Consider the following 18,837-nt stretch of genomic DNA (forward strand, 5'->3'; position numbering starts at 1 on the left):
GGTTTGTTTGTTCCGTTTTTTGACTTTCTTGTTCACAGCCCATGTCACTTTATTCTCTAGATGTCAATTATCTATATAACAATGAGATTATCATTATTCACTCACACCTTTATTGATATGTGGTCCCAATATTTGTGTTACCTTTTCATAGGTATTATTAATAGCTTTCTTCATGATATTTAACATGAAATGTCTTACACTCTATTTATATTTGATACTCTGTTACACTTTATGTATTTTAACGTATATTTGGCACTTATTTACACTCTTCACATTTATCTATTCCATCATATTCATCACTTCGTATATTTTGCATATAGGACACATCTCAATATATAGTACACACCTCCATATACTTTGTCCGAGCGGAGCGCGCACCCGATTTGTGCACGAACTCTGGCCGTGCTGACTTCCAGTTCTAGTGGCGCGCTGAAATGCACTGCCGTCATTACTTTGATGGCGCTGCGGGCTTGCGTTCCAATTACTGTAAGTCACTGGTCACATGATATTCATGTGCCCAGTGGGCGGCGCGCCGATACTCACTAGGCCAAACCGGAGCTATTGTAACATTATACAGAGCCAACACATGATCGGCATTTCTGCTGTTCCATTGGCTGACAGTAATATAAAAGAGCCAGCAGTTCCCTTTCCCCATATACGCCCCCTGAGGAAGATATTATGAAACATGCATTGGGGTGGAGGGAACCACTGAGTGGCATATCTCACGCTTTCCCTACCTTCCTGGCAACCTCTATTCCTCCCAGCAACCAGCAATCCCTGCCTCGCTTCCGGACAATCTCTGTCCTGTCTGCGCCTTTAGGCCATCAGCTTTCTGCCATTCCCCTGGTCCAACTTCGAATTAAAGGGTAATGGGCCCGCCTTCGGATCCTTCCTTGGAACGGTTCTGTCTGAGCTAGTGACTACCTGCACGACACTCAGCCTGGGGCTCCTCCCTGCCTTAGTAGCCTTATCCCCATGGCTAACAGCCTGTCTCTGTTCACTGCTGGATCCTGACTGACTCCCAACCAGGAAGTGCCTCCCTATGTCCCACTGCTCTATGCTGCACTACCCTATAGCTCCTCCCAACTGGCAAACCCCTAATGCTGACTATACCTACTCTAAGACTCTGATTCCCTATCACTAATGTGCCCCACTAATCTAATCCCACTATTATCCTATGCTAACTTCTATCCTATCCCTAAGCTTATAAACAGTACATATCAAATGCATACATAACAACATTACATGAATACATTAACATTGGTCTACGACAAGGTACAGCAAGTAATCCAGGTGAACAGTGTCTAAAGAAGAGGAGGCTTGTGACCACCTCAGTCACCTCCTTACAGCTCCCCCAGCTAGAAATTGGAAGTCACTAGGATGACATTGGAGTGTTGTCTGTTTTTCATAGACTGCTAGATAGAAGACGGGGAGAAATACTTTTTTTTCTCAAACAAGACAAACAGATGAAACTTAGACCAAACTCTGAACAAAATGGCTGATGAATTTAGGACCATTTTTCTGGTTTATGTAAATACTGAATGTCTGAATGAGCACTTAAGGTGCTGTAGTGCAACATGGTTGGTGCAGTGTGTCAGATAGTCAGGGAATACAGAAAGTTCAAAATAAATGGTGTCTTTATTTTCAGAACTCACACATAGGAGTGATATCCGCCGGATCACAGCCGGGTTTACATAAACAGTCCAGAACTCAAAACCCGTTGCTGTGGACAATGGCACCGCCGTGACTCTTGGGTTGCGTCAGCCACCTTGAGTTCCCTGGTTCTCCGTTAGCCCCACACAGACCTGGGTTGCACAGAGCCTCCTGCTCTGCAGCTTGCAAACTCCAAACTGACACATCCAAGACAAAACTGACAGATTTAAATGGAAGTGTGGCCATAGAACCACTTCAAAATCCAGAGTGGAGAGAGGCATTCGCCCCACTACCAAACCTTCAAATCTCTCTAAAAATAAAAGTCCTTAATGGGTTTTCCTAAAAATGTAACTGAGTCACTACTTGGACCCAATCCATTCTCTCTTTTATTTTGCCTTGTGACTCACAGGCGTCCTGCTGTGAACACAAGGCTCTCCTGGCATATGATCTTCCTCACTGCCTCAGTGTATTTACATTACACGACCTGTAGACGTTAAATGAGCGCAATTGGCTGCACGTTTGCTGGTTGCCATTCTTTTACTCGCATGTTCAGACAGTCTACTATGCTGCTGATAGGCACAGAATGATTGTTAATTGATAGTTCACTACACATAGGCTGTTATTGTTCTTGGCAGCACATGTCCTGTTTACACAGGAAGACTTGCTGCAGAGAAAGATGATTTTTTTTAAAGAATGTATTTATTACATTTGTCAGATTCCAAAAACACATAATGCATATAAATAAAGAAAATAGAGAAAAACATGGTTGATTTGACTTAAGAGAATCGGTTCTATATATAATCTTTATGATATAAGTCAATGACGTAACTGTGCAATAGGTTAATGACTAGTGATGAGCGAGTATATTCGTTCCTCGAGATTTCCCAAAGCATGCTTTGGAGTCCTCCAAGTATTTTGGCGTGCTCGGAGATTTAGTTTCTGTCGAACAGCTGCATGATTTGTGCTTGCTAGACAGCCGGAATACATGTGGGGATTCCCTAACAAACAGGCAACCCCCACATGTATTCAAGCTGTCTAACAGCCGCAAATCATACAGCTGAGTTGTCGCCAGAAACTTAATCTCCGAGCATGCCGAAATACTCGGAGACCACGCGAGCATGCTAGGGAAAACCCAAGCAACTAGTATACTCTCTCATCACTATTAATGACCAACAAAGTAACTTTTAGCCAATGGCATCAAATGAGTGCCAATAACAACAATTCTCCATGTTTCCTCCTCTCTCCCATCAAGGAGAGTTCTAGTGATTGTAGAGGAAATAGTAAGACAGAATATAGTAATGGTGGATTTCATCCTCGTGGTGTGCAGCTTTGTGTCTCCATGTCCCAGACATAACCTGTAGCGGAAAATTAAGGTAACGTTATCTGAGGATCTCTCAACTACCTTTGTTGAAACCAAGTGGTTTATCCCAAACTATCTTGCAAGGATTTATGAATCTTGTCAGGGAAAAGTTCTAGAAAACTGTCCCAAATGTCAAAGAAACTTTGAACTCTTTGTTCTTTTGGAAGAGATGCTTCCACACCATCCATCTTTATCAAAAAGGCAATATTTTCCAAAAACATTGCGTATGGAGGAGGCTGCAGACGAGGCCATGTGTGAGGAATTGTTTTGGATCCTGCTGTTGCTACCATGTGTAAAAGTTTCCTCACACCAGGATTGCATAGATAAGTTTCAGCATCCAGATATCCAAAAATGGGCCATATAGAACCGAAAGGGGCGAAATTGGGTGATCAGACACAAAAGCATGGATCTTTGTCCAAAAAGTCTGTGATTCTGAGCAAGACCGCAACCATGTAATAGGAGTGTTTGATAAACACCCCTCCATGACTAACTCCAGGGCTTGATATCTGTAAGACTCCTTTCTATGACTAACCCCAGGGCTTGATATCTGATAGACCCCTCTCGATTACTAACCCCAGGGCTTGGTGGCAACTGTGAATTTTGACAAATCACAACTGTCATCAACCCCAATCAGCATTACCCCTAATGCCACTGCACCAGGACATCGGGAAGAGCCAGGCAAAGTGCCAGGATTGGCACATCTAATGTAGTGCGTCAATTCTGGGGTGGCTGAGAGCTGGTATTATTAGGCTTAGCTTGATAACATAAAGCCACAGATGTCTGCTTTACCTTGGCTGGTTATCAAAAAAACAGGGGGACCTCACATCATTTTTAGAAATTATTTATTTATAGGTTAAATAAGGCAAACACCCCTTAATGTAATTTGAAAGGCACTAAAGCGTGCAAGTTTATAATAAGTAGGGAGCTTGTGACATTATATATCTGCAGGACATCTATATATTCTATTTATCTATATCTGTATATAAGATGGCTTAATTAATTTTGTAAACTAGCTTTAAATTACATATAGAATCACAATATGTAAAAGATGATATTAAAAACGCATTGCATACAGATTGCATATGGATGTCATACGGATGCTAGGTGAGAACACTCCAGTCAGCCCTCACACAGGGTTAATGCCAGTGTTACCGGAGCGCGGTGTAACGCACTCCGGTTACGCAGCTATTAACCCTGTGTGACCAACTTTTTACAATTGATGATGCGTATGCAGCATCAATAGTAAAATGATCTAATGTTATAAATAATAATTAAAAAAAACGTTATTCTCACCCTCCGACGTGGCGTCCTGTCCTCGGCAGTGCAAGCGGCAGGTTCCAGTGTTAAGGATGCTATGTGAGAAGGACCTGCCATGACGTCACGGTCATGTGACCACAACGTCATTACAGGTCCTGCGCTCATACCAACCCTGGGACCGGAAGCTGCCGCGTGCACCGCACACAGGCGCCAGGACTACAGGGGGCCCTCGGAAGGTGAGTATATGTTTATTTTTTTAACCTGTTACATACGTGGCTGGGCAATATACTACATAGCTGGGCAATATACTACGTGACTGGCCAATATACTACATGAATGGGCAGTATACTACGTGTCTGTGCTGTATACTACGTGACTCTGTGCTGTATACTATGTGGCTGTGCAATATACTACGTGGCTGGGCAATATACTACATGACTGGGTAATATACTACGTCACTGGGCAATATACTACGTGACTGGGCAATATACTACGTGACTGGGCAATATACTACATGGCTGGGCAATATACTACGTGGCTGTGCAATATACTACGTGGCTGGGCAATATACTACATGACTGGGTAATATACTACGTCACTGGGCAATATACTACGTAACTGGGCAATATACTACGTGGCTGGGCAATATACTACGTGGCTGGGCAATATACTACGTGACTGGCCAATATACTACATGAATGGGCAGTATACTACGTGTCTGTGCTGTATACTACGTGACTCTGTGCTGTATACTATGTGGCTGTGCAATATACTACGTGGCTGGGCAATATACTACATGACTGGGTAATATACTACGTCACTGGGCAATATACTACGTGACTGGGCAATATACTACGTGACTGGGCAATATACTACATGGCTGGGCAATATACTACGTGGCTGTGCAATATACTACGTGGCTGGGCAATATACTACATGACTGGGTAATATACTACGTCACTGGGCAATATACTACGTAACTGGGCAATATACTACGTGGCTGGGCAATATACTACGTGGCTGGGCAATATACTACGTGACTGGCCAATATACTACATGAATGGGCAGTATACTACGTGTCTGTGCTGTATACTACGTGACTCTGTGCTGTATACTATGTGGCTGTGCAATATACTACGTGGCTGGGCAATATACTACATGACTGGGTAATATACTACGTCACTGGGCAATATACTACGTGACTGGGCAATATACTACGTGACTGGGCAATATACTACATGGCTGGGCAATATACTACGTGGCTATGCAATATACTACGTGGCTGGGCAATATACTACATGACTGGGTAATATACTACGTCACTGGGCAATATACTACGTAACTGGGCAATATACTACGTGGCTGGGCAATATACTACGTGGCTGGGCAATATACTACGTGGCTGTGCAATATACTACGTGGCTGGGCAATATACTACATGACTGGGTAATATACTACATCACTGGGCAATATACTACGTGACTGGGCAATATACTACGTGACTGGGCAATATACTACGTGGCTGGGCAATATACTACATGACTGGGTAACATACTACGTCACTGGGCAATATACTACGTGACTGGGCAATATACTACGTGGCTGGGCAATATACTACGTGGCTGTGCAATATACTACGTGGCTGGGCAATATACTACATGACTGGGTAATATACTACGTAGCTGGGCAATATACTACGTAGCTGGGCAATATACTACATGGCTGAGCAATATACTACGTGACTGGGCAATATACTAGGTCACTGGGCAATATACTACATGGCTGGGCAATATACTACGTGACTGGGCAATATACTATGTGGCTGGGCAATACACTACGTGGCTGGGCAATATACTATGTGGGCTGTGTAATATACTACGTAGCTGGGCAATATACTACGTGACTGGGCAATATACTACGTGACTGGGCAATATACTACGTGACTGGGCAATACACTACGTGGCTGGGCAATATACTATGTGGGCTGTGCAATATACTACGTAGCTGGGCAATATACTACGTGACTGGGCAATATACTACGTGACTGGGCAATATACTACGTCACTGGGCAATATACTACGTGGCTGGGCAATATACTACATGACTGGGCAATATACTACGTGACTGGGCAATATACTACGTGACTGGGCAATATACTACGTCACTGGGCAATATATTACGTGGCTGGGCAATATACTACGTGGCTGGGCAATATACTATGTGGCTGGGCAATATACTACGTGGTTGGGCAATATACTACGTGGCTGTGCAATATACTACGTGGACATGCATATTCTAGGATACCCCATGCGTTAGAATTGGGCCAACATCTAGTAATGGTATAATTGCTGAATTTTAAAGGACTTTTAGCAGCTACCACTAGAGGGAGCTAGCTGCATATTTATTTAAATTGCTCTAATTAAATGGGTTCTCTCATCTTCCTAAGCGATTAATATTTCAAGGTACTTGTAAAAATAAGCAACTTTGTAATTTTTTTTATTATTTTAAAAAAATCCTCTCTGTTCTCAAGAACAGGGGCCTACTTAATTTTGTAGTTTACTGCTAATTTTCTAAGTAGTAGGTTTCCTGGGCAAAGTGAGCGGTTCTTACAAGATCTTTTCTATAGAGCCTGCAAGTGCTGCTCTGACGCTGGCCAGATTTGGTGCTCCTATGATGCTGCAGATAGAAAGCTGCCTCTGCTTTCTGCAGCGGAGAGCATACAGATCAAACCAGTGATCAACCAAGCTGCTAGTCTGAACACTCAATCATCAGGAGCAGGAAGCCAAGAGGCAGAGGAGCAGTGCGCCGCTGAAGATAGAAGATGAGATGAACCCTATAAAGGGAGTCTGTGTGCCCAAAGTGACAGTATAGACTAAGCACATGCAATGTGTGCCTGGTGGTCCTATGGGAGTCTGAGTGCACTTGGCATCACCTCTCAGCTTTGGCATTCAGCCTAATAGCAGAAATCCAGCCTTGGTTCTCTGCCTGTGAAACCAGGCAGTTTTAATACAGTTAGGGCAATATGGCCATGGGTCCCCAGAGCCTTAGATATGTTTCACCTATTATCACTCAATGGTGACCCCACTCTGTAACTTTGGTCTTACACTAAGGGTACCGTCACACTATACGATTTACCAACGATCACGACCAGTGATACGACCTGGCCGTGATCGTTGGTAAGTCGTAGTGTGGTCGCTGGAGAGCTGTCACACAGACAGCTCTCCAGCGACCAACAATGCCGAGGTCCACGGGTAACCAGGGTAAACATCGGGTTACTAAGCGCGGCCCTGCGCTTAGTAACCCGATGTTTACCCTGGTTATAAGCGAACACATCGCTAGATCGGTGTCACACACACCGATCTAGCGATGACAGCGGGAGATCCAGCGACGAAAGAATGTTCCAAACGATCTGCTACGACGTACGATTCTCAGCAGGATCCCTGATCGCTGCTGCGTGTCAGACACACCGATATCGTATGGATATCGCTGGAACGTCACGAATCGTACCGTCGTAGCGATCAAAATGGCACTGTGTGACGGTACCCTAACTCTTCCAGTGCCCTAGGATGTAATTCATCTGGGCCAGGATATTTAAATTCATTTAAATTAGCTAATTGTTCCCTCACAATCTCTCTGTTTGTAGATAGTGTGGATTCTTTTATTCCTTGAATGGCACCATGAAGATCAGTTGATGTTACAATTGCTTTCTTAGAGAACACAGATGCAAAATAGGAATTTAAATGTTCAGCCTTCTCAACATCATTTTTGACCACTTGACCCTATTCATGCTGTAAAAATCCTATACCATCTTTGGCTTTTCTTTTGCTTTTTACCCCCCAAATCATTTTTGATTGCTCCTGTTCTCTCTTGCAAGCCTCACTTCATTACTGGCTTTGGATCTTCTAACTCTTGCCCTGCAGTCCCTGCAGACAGCATTATATTATTTATTATTATTATTATTTATTATTATAGCGCGATTTTTTCCATGGCGCTTTGCATGTGAGGAGGAGTATACATAATAAAACAAGTACAATAATCTTGAACAATACAAGTCACAACTGGTACAGGAGGAGACAGGACCCTGCCCGCGAAGGCTCACAATCTACAAGGGATGGGTGAGGATACGGTAGGTGAGGGTAGAGCTGGTCGTGCAGCGGTTTGGTCAGTCGGTGGTTTCTGCAGGTTGTAGGCTTGTCGGAAGAGGTAGGTCTTCAGGTTCTTTTTGAAGGTTTCGATGGTAGGCGAGAGACTGATATGTTGTGGTAGAGAGTTCCAGAGTAGGGGGGATGCACGAGAGAAATCTTGTATGCGACTGTGGGAAGAGGAGATAAGAGGGGAGTAGAGAAGGAGATCTTGTGAGGATCGGAGGTTGCGTGCAGGAAAGTACCGGGAGACGAGGTCACAGATGTATGGAGGAGACAGGTTGTGGATGGCTTAGTATGTCATGGTTAGGCTTTTGTACTGGAGTCTCTGGGTGATGGGGAGCCAGTGCAGGGATTGGCAGAGGGGAGAGGCCGGGGAATAGCGGGGGGACAGGCAGATTAGTCGGGCAACAGAGTTTAGAATAGATTGGAGGGGTGCAAGAGTGTTAGAGGGGAGGCCATAGAGCAGGAGGTTACAGTAGTCGAGGAGGGAGATGATGAGGGCATGGACTAGGGTTTTTGCAGATTCGTGGTTGAGAAATGAACGGATCCGTGAAATATTTTTGAGTTGGAGGCGGCAGGAAGTGGACAGGGTTTGGATATGTGGTTTGAAGGAGAGATCAGTGTCAAGGATTACCCCAAGACAGCGGGCTTGTGGGACTGGGGAGAGTGGGCAGCCGTTTACTGTAATGGATAGGTTCATTGGGGAGGTCGTGTGAGATGGGGGAAAGATGATGAATTCTGTTTTGTCCATGTTAAGTTTTAGAAATCTAGCGGAGAAGAAGGATGAAATGGCGGATAGACGTTGAGGGATTCTGGTTAGTAGGGTGGTGATATCTGGTCCAGAGATGTAGATCTGTGTGTCGTCAGCATAGAGATGATACTGAAAGCCGTGAGATTCTATGAGCTGTCCCAGGCCAAAGGTGTAAATGGAGAAGAGCAGGGGCCCTAGAACTGAACCTTGCGGGACTCCGACAGATAGGGGGCGAGGTGAGGAGGTGGTGTGTGAGTGGGAGACGCTGAATGTCCAGTCAATTAGGTATGACAAGATCCAGGATAGGGCCAAGTATGTGATGCCAAGGGATGAGAGGGTCTGCAGCAGCAGGGAATGGTCCACTGTGTCAAAGGCAGCCGACAGGTCGAGGAGGAGGAGGAGAGTGTAGAGTCGCTTGCTCTTGGCAGTTAATAGGTCATTGGTGACCTTAGTTAGGGCAGGTTCAGTGGAGTGGTGTGACTGGAAGCTGGATTGAAAGCGGTTGAAGAAGGAGCAGGAAGATAGAGCAGGAAGATAGATGGGAGGACAGTTCAAGATGGACATGTTGTTCCAGTAGTTTTGAGGCAAAGGGGAGAAGTGATATAGGGCGATAGCTAGATACAGAGGATGGGTCAAGAGAGGGCTTTTTGAGGATAGGCGTGATTGAGGCATGTTTAAAGCTTGAGGGGAAAACGTCAGTTGTTAGTGATAGGTTGAAGAGATGGGTTAGGGTTGGGATGAAGACTGGTGAGGTTTGGGATGAAGTGGGATGGGAGTGGGTCAAGTGCACAGGTGGTGAGATGCGATCTTGAGAGTAGAGTGGAGAGTCCGTCTTCTGTAATGGTGGAGAAGTTGGTTTTGGAGATGGAGGGCTGGGTAGTTGGGAGGAAGGGCTCTGGGGGTTGTTGACCAAAACTGTCTCTGATGTTCTCAATCTTCTGCTTAAAAAATGAGGCAAAGTCTTCAGCTGAGTTGAGTGGGGAGGGAGGAGGTGCTGGGGGGCGGAGGAGAGAATTGAAGGTGTTGAATAACTGTTTAGGGTTGTGAGACAGGGAGGATATGAGAGATGAGAAGTAGGTTTGTTTAGCTGTGGTGAGTGTGATCTGGAAAGTAGTGAGGGACTGTTTGAATGTGATGAAGTGCTCGTTGGAGTGGGATCTTTTCCATCTCCGCTCAGCAGCCCTGGAAGCTCGCCTCAGTTCTTTGGTCAGGCGGGTGTGGCAGGGCTGTCTGTTGATTTTGCGAGCTTTGGTATGTGTGAGAGGGGCAAGAGATTCCAAGGCTACAGCTATTGTGGTGTTATATAGAGCGGCAGGGTCATCCGCATTGTGTAGGGAGCTTATGTCTGTGAGAGGGAGGAGGGATTCAGGGAGTGAGTGAACATCAAGGTGTTTAAGATTTCTGCGAGGGTGTGAAAGTTTGTGGGGTAGGGATTGTAGACAAGGAGTGGAGAGGGAAGAGAATGTGAGTAGGTTGTGGTCAGAAAGAGGAAGAGGTGAGTTTGAGAGGTTAGATAGGGAGCAGAGGCGGGTGAAGATGAGGTCCAGTGTGTGACCATCTTTGTGGGTGGCTGTAGAAGACCATTGAGCAAGGCGTATTCTTCAGATACGCCACCCTCTTTCCATGTAATATACATTTATTTTTTTCCTTTTTAACAGGTGTTTAAGTTCTGTGTTCATCCATCCTGGTGTCTTTAAATGGTTCCAATTCTTCTTTCTTTTCGGGATTGTTACTGATTGTGCAGTGAGAATTTCATTTAGCAAAATCTCCCTTCCTTCTTGGACATTTCTATCCCTTAGAACATCTAACAGCCATTGGACCTTTCCTACCATCTTAGGCTGGTTTCACATTTGCGGTTGTGTCCGCAATAATCTGCATGCGTTGTGTATTCCTATATTTTTTTTTTTTTCCAAACTGTTTTTATTAAACATTTTCAATTAAACATTTTCAACATTAGTATATTAACATGCAAACATAGGTACAAGGAATTACCTCCCTCTTTCCGGTATTACAGAAGCCCATTAATATTCCTATATTTAACATTAGAGACGCATGAGTCTGCGAGCGGTTGCGTTTTGCCGTGTTTGACGACGCATGTGTCGTTTCGTCGTCTGTGGTTTGGCGCTGTAAAAGCTACATGTGGTAATTTTAGAGGCGTCAATTTGCCGCCTAGAAACGTATGCGGTTGTTAGCGGAAGAAATGCGGCAAAAAAACGCATTGCTGTCTATGTGAACGCATGCGTTGCACCAGAGAAAAACATGTCTAGACACTGATAAGCCACCCCCCACATACATGGTGATAAAGGGAGGGAGTGGACATTTGCAGGTCACTACTCTGCAGACAAAGAAGCAGAGCAGACAGACAAAAGCACCTTGGAGGAAACAAGACTCTGAACAATGTGAATATATCCTAGCCAATGCCTTTATTTTCTATTATCTGTCTCTACATGTCCTAATTTCTGCCATTTCTTTCTTTCTGCATACATCAGAATATCTTCTTCTGATGAGGAGCAACGTCGTGGGCCTTCTCAAGCCGAACATGTCAGTGAAGTGAGTACTCACCTCATCAGATTGGTAAGTATTCACTGTCACATCTACACACGTGACAATTTTTTTCCTTTTTTTAGAGCACTTCTTCCACTACGGCAGAGGGTGAGCAGGAGCAGCGGAGTCACGGTCGGGTATCAAGGCGGCAGCGTGTAAGTATACCTGGCTGACTGTTTACTGTATCCTCACTTTATAATTTTTGAATCTTCCTTTCTTTACTTTCCTCTTTCTTTACATTTTTCTTCTGGACTCCTTTTTTATCTTGACTTTCCTTATTCATGCCATTTCTCAGCCTCTGTTTTCTTTCTTTTCCTTATGTTAATGTATACAACATTTAATGTCTCCATTTATGTTTTAGGCTCCAGAACGGGATGAGGACCTCATTGACAACAATATCCTCATCTCCCTAGTCCATGAGCGAGTACCGTTGTGGGTCACCCGGGTTCCACAGCACTCGGACAACGTGACGATCCGGCGCCTATGGAATGAGGTGGCCAAAGCGATGTGGGATGGCTGGGACAACACCCCGACTCGGGTCCGAAATGCATTTTGTAAGTATTGCAATGCAGTGTGAAGCAGCAGAGGCCTTGGCCGTGCTCACACAACTGTGTGTGATGACACAAACTCTCAGGAGTTTCTCTCATCACACACAGTTGTTTGAGCACGGCAAAAAGTACATTGTCTAACCATTATGTTTTGTTTTTTCAACAGTGCTCAAAGTCAAAACATGTTGGCGTTCGATGAAGGACCGCTTCAACAAGGACCTGTGTCAAGAGAGCCGTGTTCCCAGTGGTTCTGGAGCAAGGATCCGAAAGTACAAATACCATCGGGTTCTGGCATTTTTAAGACCGGTCCTTGCCCAGAGAACGTAAGTATTTCTCCTGTTCATTAGGTTGTGTTGTATTGCCATATTCTGAATGTTTCTATTCCACAGGAGTTGGCGTTTATTCAGTTTTTGGTATTATTATTTTTTTTTCCTTTGTTCACAGCACATGGAGCAGCACTGTTGACCCAGGTTCTGGAGCGGTCCTTCATCAGACAGCACGGACCCGTCCCAGTTATCCTGCAGCACTGCAGCAAGTGGGCCTGCCACACTAACTGGAGACCAGGAAGCTGGTCCATCAGGTGTTCCCCTTTCCCAGTCCTCTGCCTCTGCCCCTTTTTTGGGGGGCTCCTCCCAGCAGCAGCAGAGGGCATCGGACAGGTCACTGATGCCCGAGTTTTTGCACTTGATCTCGGTTTTTCACAATGGACTCAAGGCTTTGGGTGACCGACTGGATACTGCCATTAGCCATATGAATACACGTATCCAGGAGGTCACCAAAAGCCTTGACCAAGTAAAAGCCGACCTCCAGAGGCCAGCACATCATTTTTTTAACCAAATTGAACAGGGCATGTCAGAACACCTTACTCCTGATCTCCAGCTTAGTGTCATGCAGGCCTGCAATGCTGCTTACGTGCAGGCTATGCAGCAGAGTCGGTATTTTCAGCAGACGGTGGCAGCATATCCACCTGTGCCAACACTGTCACGATTGACCTCAATGCTGACCTCTGCTGCATACCTCTGCATGGCCACCTCCATTCCTAGCACTGCCGGACACCACTACAGCACCACCACCATGCTGAGAGCTGTAGGACTGCCCACCGCCACCACCATGGCAACCGCTGCTCCTGCTTGGACCTCCTCCACTGACACCACGATGCAGCAGCAGGACCCTCTCATGGCCTTCCGCTCCACCACCACCACAATGTAGCAGGACCCAGGCATGGACTTCCGCTCTATGAGCTCAATGGACCCTGGCATGGCCTTCCGCTCTACGAGCACTATGGACTCTGGCATGGCTGCATGCTCCATGAGCACAATGGACCCTGGCATGGCCTTCCGCTCTACGAGCACTATGGACTCTGGCATGGCTGCAAACTCTACGAGCACTATGGACTCTGGCATGGCTGCACGCTCTACGAGCACTATGGACTCTGGCATGGCTGGTCACTCTACGAGCACTATGGACTCTGGCATGGCTGCACACTCTACAAGCACTATGGACTCTGGCATGGCTGCACGCTCTACAAGCACAGTGCAGCCGGACCCTGACAGGTCACCCACACACGACCATGCCACGCCATATGAGCCCACCGAGGCTTCCCAGAACACGTCGATCCCAGAAAGGGAAAAAAATACAAAAATGCGTACTATCAGTATTCCTCCCCCCTCACCTCCCAGTCTGTCTGTAATGTCAGGTTTGTCTCACCCTTCTAGTGCGTCTCAGGCCTCTCATGTGTCAAGCCCCATCCCCGAACTACCAGACCACACTAGTTTAATTGCCCCTTCTCCTGCTACCCCTGCGTCATCCACACTTAGCCAGGCCTCACAACTTCACCCCCCCCCCCCATTTTCATCATTTTACCCCAAGCAGGCGCAGTTAAATAAAAATTTTGTTTGTAAGAAAATACTCTTGTTTTTTGCCCCCAATTATGTGTGGTTAATTGTGTATTTCGCCACCGACAACACACCCCGTGCGCCAAATAAAACATTGCGCCGCACACTTTATTTTTTGGCCACATCATAGCTCCAGTAGTTAGCAAGTACAACACTTTGTGTGTCTTTAGTATAGAGATATGAGGTGGACCAAAAAATTTATACTTGTATTTTCTCCAAAATCTCTTCATTCTGCTTAGTCTGTGACTAGTGTTGCAGACTGAAGAGAAAATGGCGGCAATACAATGCAGAACTATACTCAACAGGTCATGTGTCCAAAAACTCATTAGTTAGGACACCTGACCTAGTGAGTAGAGAAGCGCATTGTATAACCTCCTTTTTCTCTTCTGTGTACGTAATCTATTTCACACAAAGTGAAGGGACGATGGCGGTCATACAAGGCATATCTATGCTCACCTGGACATGTGTCAGAAATAGTGAATTCATGAGGCTGTTATATGTGCATCATGAATTCATTATTTCTGACACCTGACTTGATGAGTAAAGATCTGTTTTGTATTAAACAGCCATTGTCTCTTCAGTCTGCGTCCAATGGATACTGCAGAAGAGAATCAGGGCGCAATGACGTCAACCTGGCTGCCGTCACACTAGCAGTATGTGGTCAGTATTTTACATCAGTATTTGTAAGCCAAAACCAGGAGTGGAACAATTAGAGGAAAGGTATAATATTAACATATTTAGCACTTCTGCATTTATCCCCTCTCCTGGTTTTGGCTTACAAATACTGATATAAAATATTGACCAAATACTGCTACTGTGAGGGCAGCCTTGGTTTGTAGAGGAAATACATAGGAGACACTGTCAAGATACCAAAAAATAAAGTTTATTAACAACAAATATTAGTAACATTTAAGAAAATAACTGGTACAGACAAAATCCCAACAGGACATTTACACAACATTGTCCTGCCATGGCACACGTCCAATATCTGATTAAAAAAAGGCATCAAATTGGTCCCACATGTGGCCAACTTCAGCAGTTGACCGCAGCGGGTGATGCTGGTAATCGGGCAATGGCTTTGCAACTGGTTCACATCCAGTTCAATGTTGGGTCGCTCCTTAGCCATTATGTAATTGTGGAGAACCACACAGGCTTTGACCACCTCATCAACTATCTCCATTTTTAGATTAATTGCTGTTGCAAGAATGCGCCATTTTGAGACTAGAATGCCAAACATACACTCTACTGTTCTTCGGGCCCTGCTCAGTCTGTAGTTAAAGATCCTTTTAGTGTGGTTCAAGTCCCGACTGGAATATGGCTTCAGTAGGTTTTCACACATCTGAAAGGTCTCATCCCCAACCGTAACAAATGGCATCGGTGGACCTTGAGTGTTGGGGAGAGGTCGTGGCCGTGGAAAATTAAAATTTTTGCCATACACACGGCGGCCCATATCCGAGTTTTTAAAAGTCTGGGAATTGTTGCCACGGCCAAAAGCTCCAATGTCCACAGCGATGAAGCGACAATCCACATCAGCAATTGCCATGAGCACAACAGAAAAATATTTTTGTAATTGAAGTACTCCGATTTTGTTCTTACTGGTTTGATAATGCGAATGTGCTTTCCATCCACTGCTCCCAAACAGTTGGGGAAATCACACACACTCCAGAATTTTTCCGCAATTTCAAGCCACATGTCCGTGGTGGGTAGGGGTATAAACTCATCCTGGAGAACATTCCACAAAGCCCGGCAGGTGTCCGCAACTATTCCAGACAGGGTGGAAATTCCAAGACGGTACTGGAAGTGGAGGGATGATAAACTCTCTCCGGTTTCCAGAAATCTGGATGAAAATAAAAAACAAAACAATTACAATCAATTCTATTTATGGTGTTGTTATGCTAAAGACATAAATGAAAATACATGTCAGAACACCCAAAATTAGCACTGGCATTTGTTTAGAATTGTTACGTACCTTAATGTAACCAGCAGACATTCCTCTGGTGGAATCGCTCTACGGAGCTGGATGTCCTGTCTCCGGATGGCTCCTTGGACATGAGCAAGCAAATCCCGGAAAGAGTCTTGCGACATCCTGGTATATTCCTGGAATTTGTCCGGGTTGGCATTAAGCTTGCCATACAACGTGTGATAGGCTCCATGTCTCTCACGTAGTTCAATAATGGGGGGTCTCCAAAAACGCCTACGCCGTCCCCTTCTCCATCTTTCGCGATTTCTGTCTTGCTCCCAAGCAAACGCACAGGCAAGAAACAGCTTGATGCTTAAATCCAGGTTGAAATAATAATAATAATAATAATCTTTATTTTTATATAGCGCTAACATATTCCGCAGCCAGGGACGCTGCTTCCATTAGGCGATTTGAGCCCTTTGCCTCAGGCGGCAGAAGAGAGGGTGCGGCAGATTCCGTAGTAACTGGATTTGCGCTGCTAGGTTTTTTTTTTTTTTTTTAATAAAACTCCGGGGTCAAGTGCCCGCATGCATCTAAAAAATGCCACGTTTGTACGTGTTTATATGCGTTTTTTCCTGCACTTGCGGATGCGGTTTAAACGCTGTGGATTCTAACGCAAATGTGAAACTAGCCTTATTGAGTCCATTAAAATCTGCTTGTCTGAAGTCCAACCTGAAGTCTGAGGTCTCCTGCTCTTCCTTCTCTTGCAATCCATAGTTTGAGGATAGCATGATTGCTGCCTCCTAAATTCCCAGCCATCTTTAGGCTCTCAACCATTTCCTCCATGTTTGTAAGAATTAGGTCCAAGATGGCAGATTCTCTTTTTCTCTCTTCTACCTTTTGAAAGATAAAGTTGTGAGCAAGAGAAGATAAGAATTTCCTGGACCCATTACTTTTGCCTGAGAAAGATTCCCAACAAATATCTGGATAGTTAAAATATCCCATGATCACTATGTCATACTTTTTTCAGAACAGAGACATCTGATGTAAAGAGTATATACTCTGTATATACATCATTCTGTCCAGTTGGCCTACAGTAAACACCTACAGTAGTGTCCTTTCTGTTCTTCTCTGCTTGTATTCTTACCCAAACAGTTTCTGCAGAGTTACCATTCTCTGAAGCTTGGATCTCTGTAGAGATAAACGTTTTCCTAGCATACAATGCAACACCTCCTCGCCTCTTGGATAGAGAAGAAGAAAAAAGATGCATGCTCAGAATTGGCAACACCCAAAATTTGATGACAAAATATAAGATTTTATTATTAGAATTCACACATGCAACAAGATAGACTAATAAAAACATTTAAAAAAAACAAAACATGGTTGAATATCTAGTTATACCCATGGTATGGCAGTTAATCCTGTTTCTAATAAATAAGTTGTAGTCTTCATGTTTTCCAATCATGTGTATCATCCCACCAAGTTTAAGTTATGCCTATGACATCATATCTCTCTTCCCGTGTTAGCAGCTCCAATTCTCCTTGTTTGTTTCTGATGCTCTGTGCATTTGTACAGACATGTTAGTTTATAGTCGGCTTCTCTTGCTCCTCTATTTTCATTCAGAATTTGTTGTTTTTGGTCTTTATTTCCATTTCTAATAGCAGGGTTCTCAAAAGAATTCATGAGCTGAATATTTGATTCTGGCGGCATATTTCCCATCCCATATTGCTCTAGTTACAAGCTCTCCTGATTGCATCTACCAAATATGTTTTTTCTTGTTTTTCGTAAGATGCAACCCATCTCTAGCAAGGAGTCCATCATACAGGTAATTCACTCCACGGTCAAGAAACCCAAAACGTTGTTTATGGCATCATTGACGTAGCTAGTTATTCACTTGTAGAATCCTATTCAATCGCCTTGATCCACTGGGGGGATGGATGAGAAGATGAACTGAGCTCCTAGTGCCTTCATTTTCCTGCCTAGGCCTTCAAAGTCTCTGCATATAGTTTCCAGGTCCTTTTTTGCTGTGTCATTTGTTCCTGCGTGTATTAACAGACTTGTCTACTAATATCTGAAACAAAGGGAAATGGAGGCACAGATGGTGAAGATCACATTCGTTTTTATTGAAATTAAACGTGGAACCTCTGGACCACGGTCCGGGGGGGGCTTCGAAGGGGGCGTGACTACGTGAGCCCCAGACACCCGTAGTAAGACCCCTCGAACAGGGTCAGAATGGGATACCTGGGGGACACAGGTGCTACCTCCAGTTAGACCCCGGACTCGTGGCAGCTGACGCAGCGGGACAGACGGACAAGCAGGGTTAGTGGATGACGTAGTGCTAACCGGAGGGTACGGGTAGAAGCTGGTTCCAGAGGTACTGATGGTCTCCTGAGGTTCAGGTGACTGAATGGCGGGACGATACGGAACTGGAGTAAGCAGATTGAAGATCGTCCGGAAAGCCATGTAATGGGTAGCAGATAGTCTGTGGAGACAAACAGTGTAAGCGACCATGAACTTCAGAAACAGAATCACATGCTAGCAGGAACTGTAAGTTAGCAACTGAGAATACTTGTTGCTCCGGCACCCTCCCTATGGTGGAGGGGCTAGAAATAGTAATTATTAACACGCCATTGGTCAGAAGCACCTTTTTAAAAATGTGCACTGTCTCTTTAAGAGACCGGAAGCAAGCGCGCGACCCTAGCACACAGCCCGAGGACCTGCATGTAGGTTAAGTACTGAAGATCACTGACAGGACTAAAGGATACTGAAAACCGCAGACAAGTA

Source organism: Ranitomeya imitator, chromosome 1 (assembly GCF_032444005.1).
Source record: "Ranitomeya imitator isolate aRanImi1 chromosome 1, aRanImi1.pri, whole genome shotgun sequence".
Taxonomy (NCBI): domain Eukaryota; kingdom Metazoa; phylum Chordata; class Amphibia; order Anura; family Dendrobatidae; genus Ranitomeya; species Ranitomeya imitator.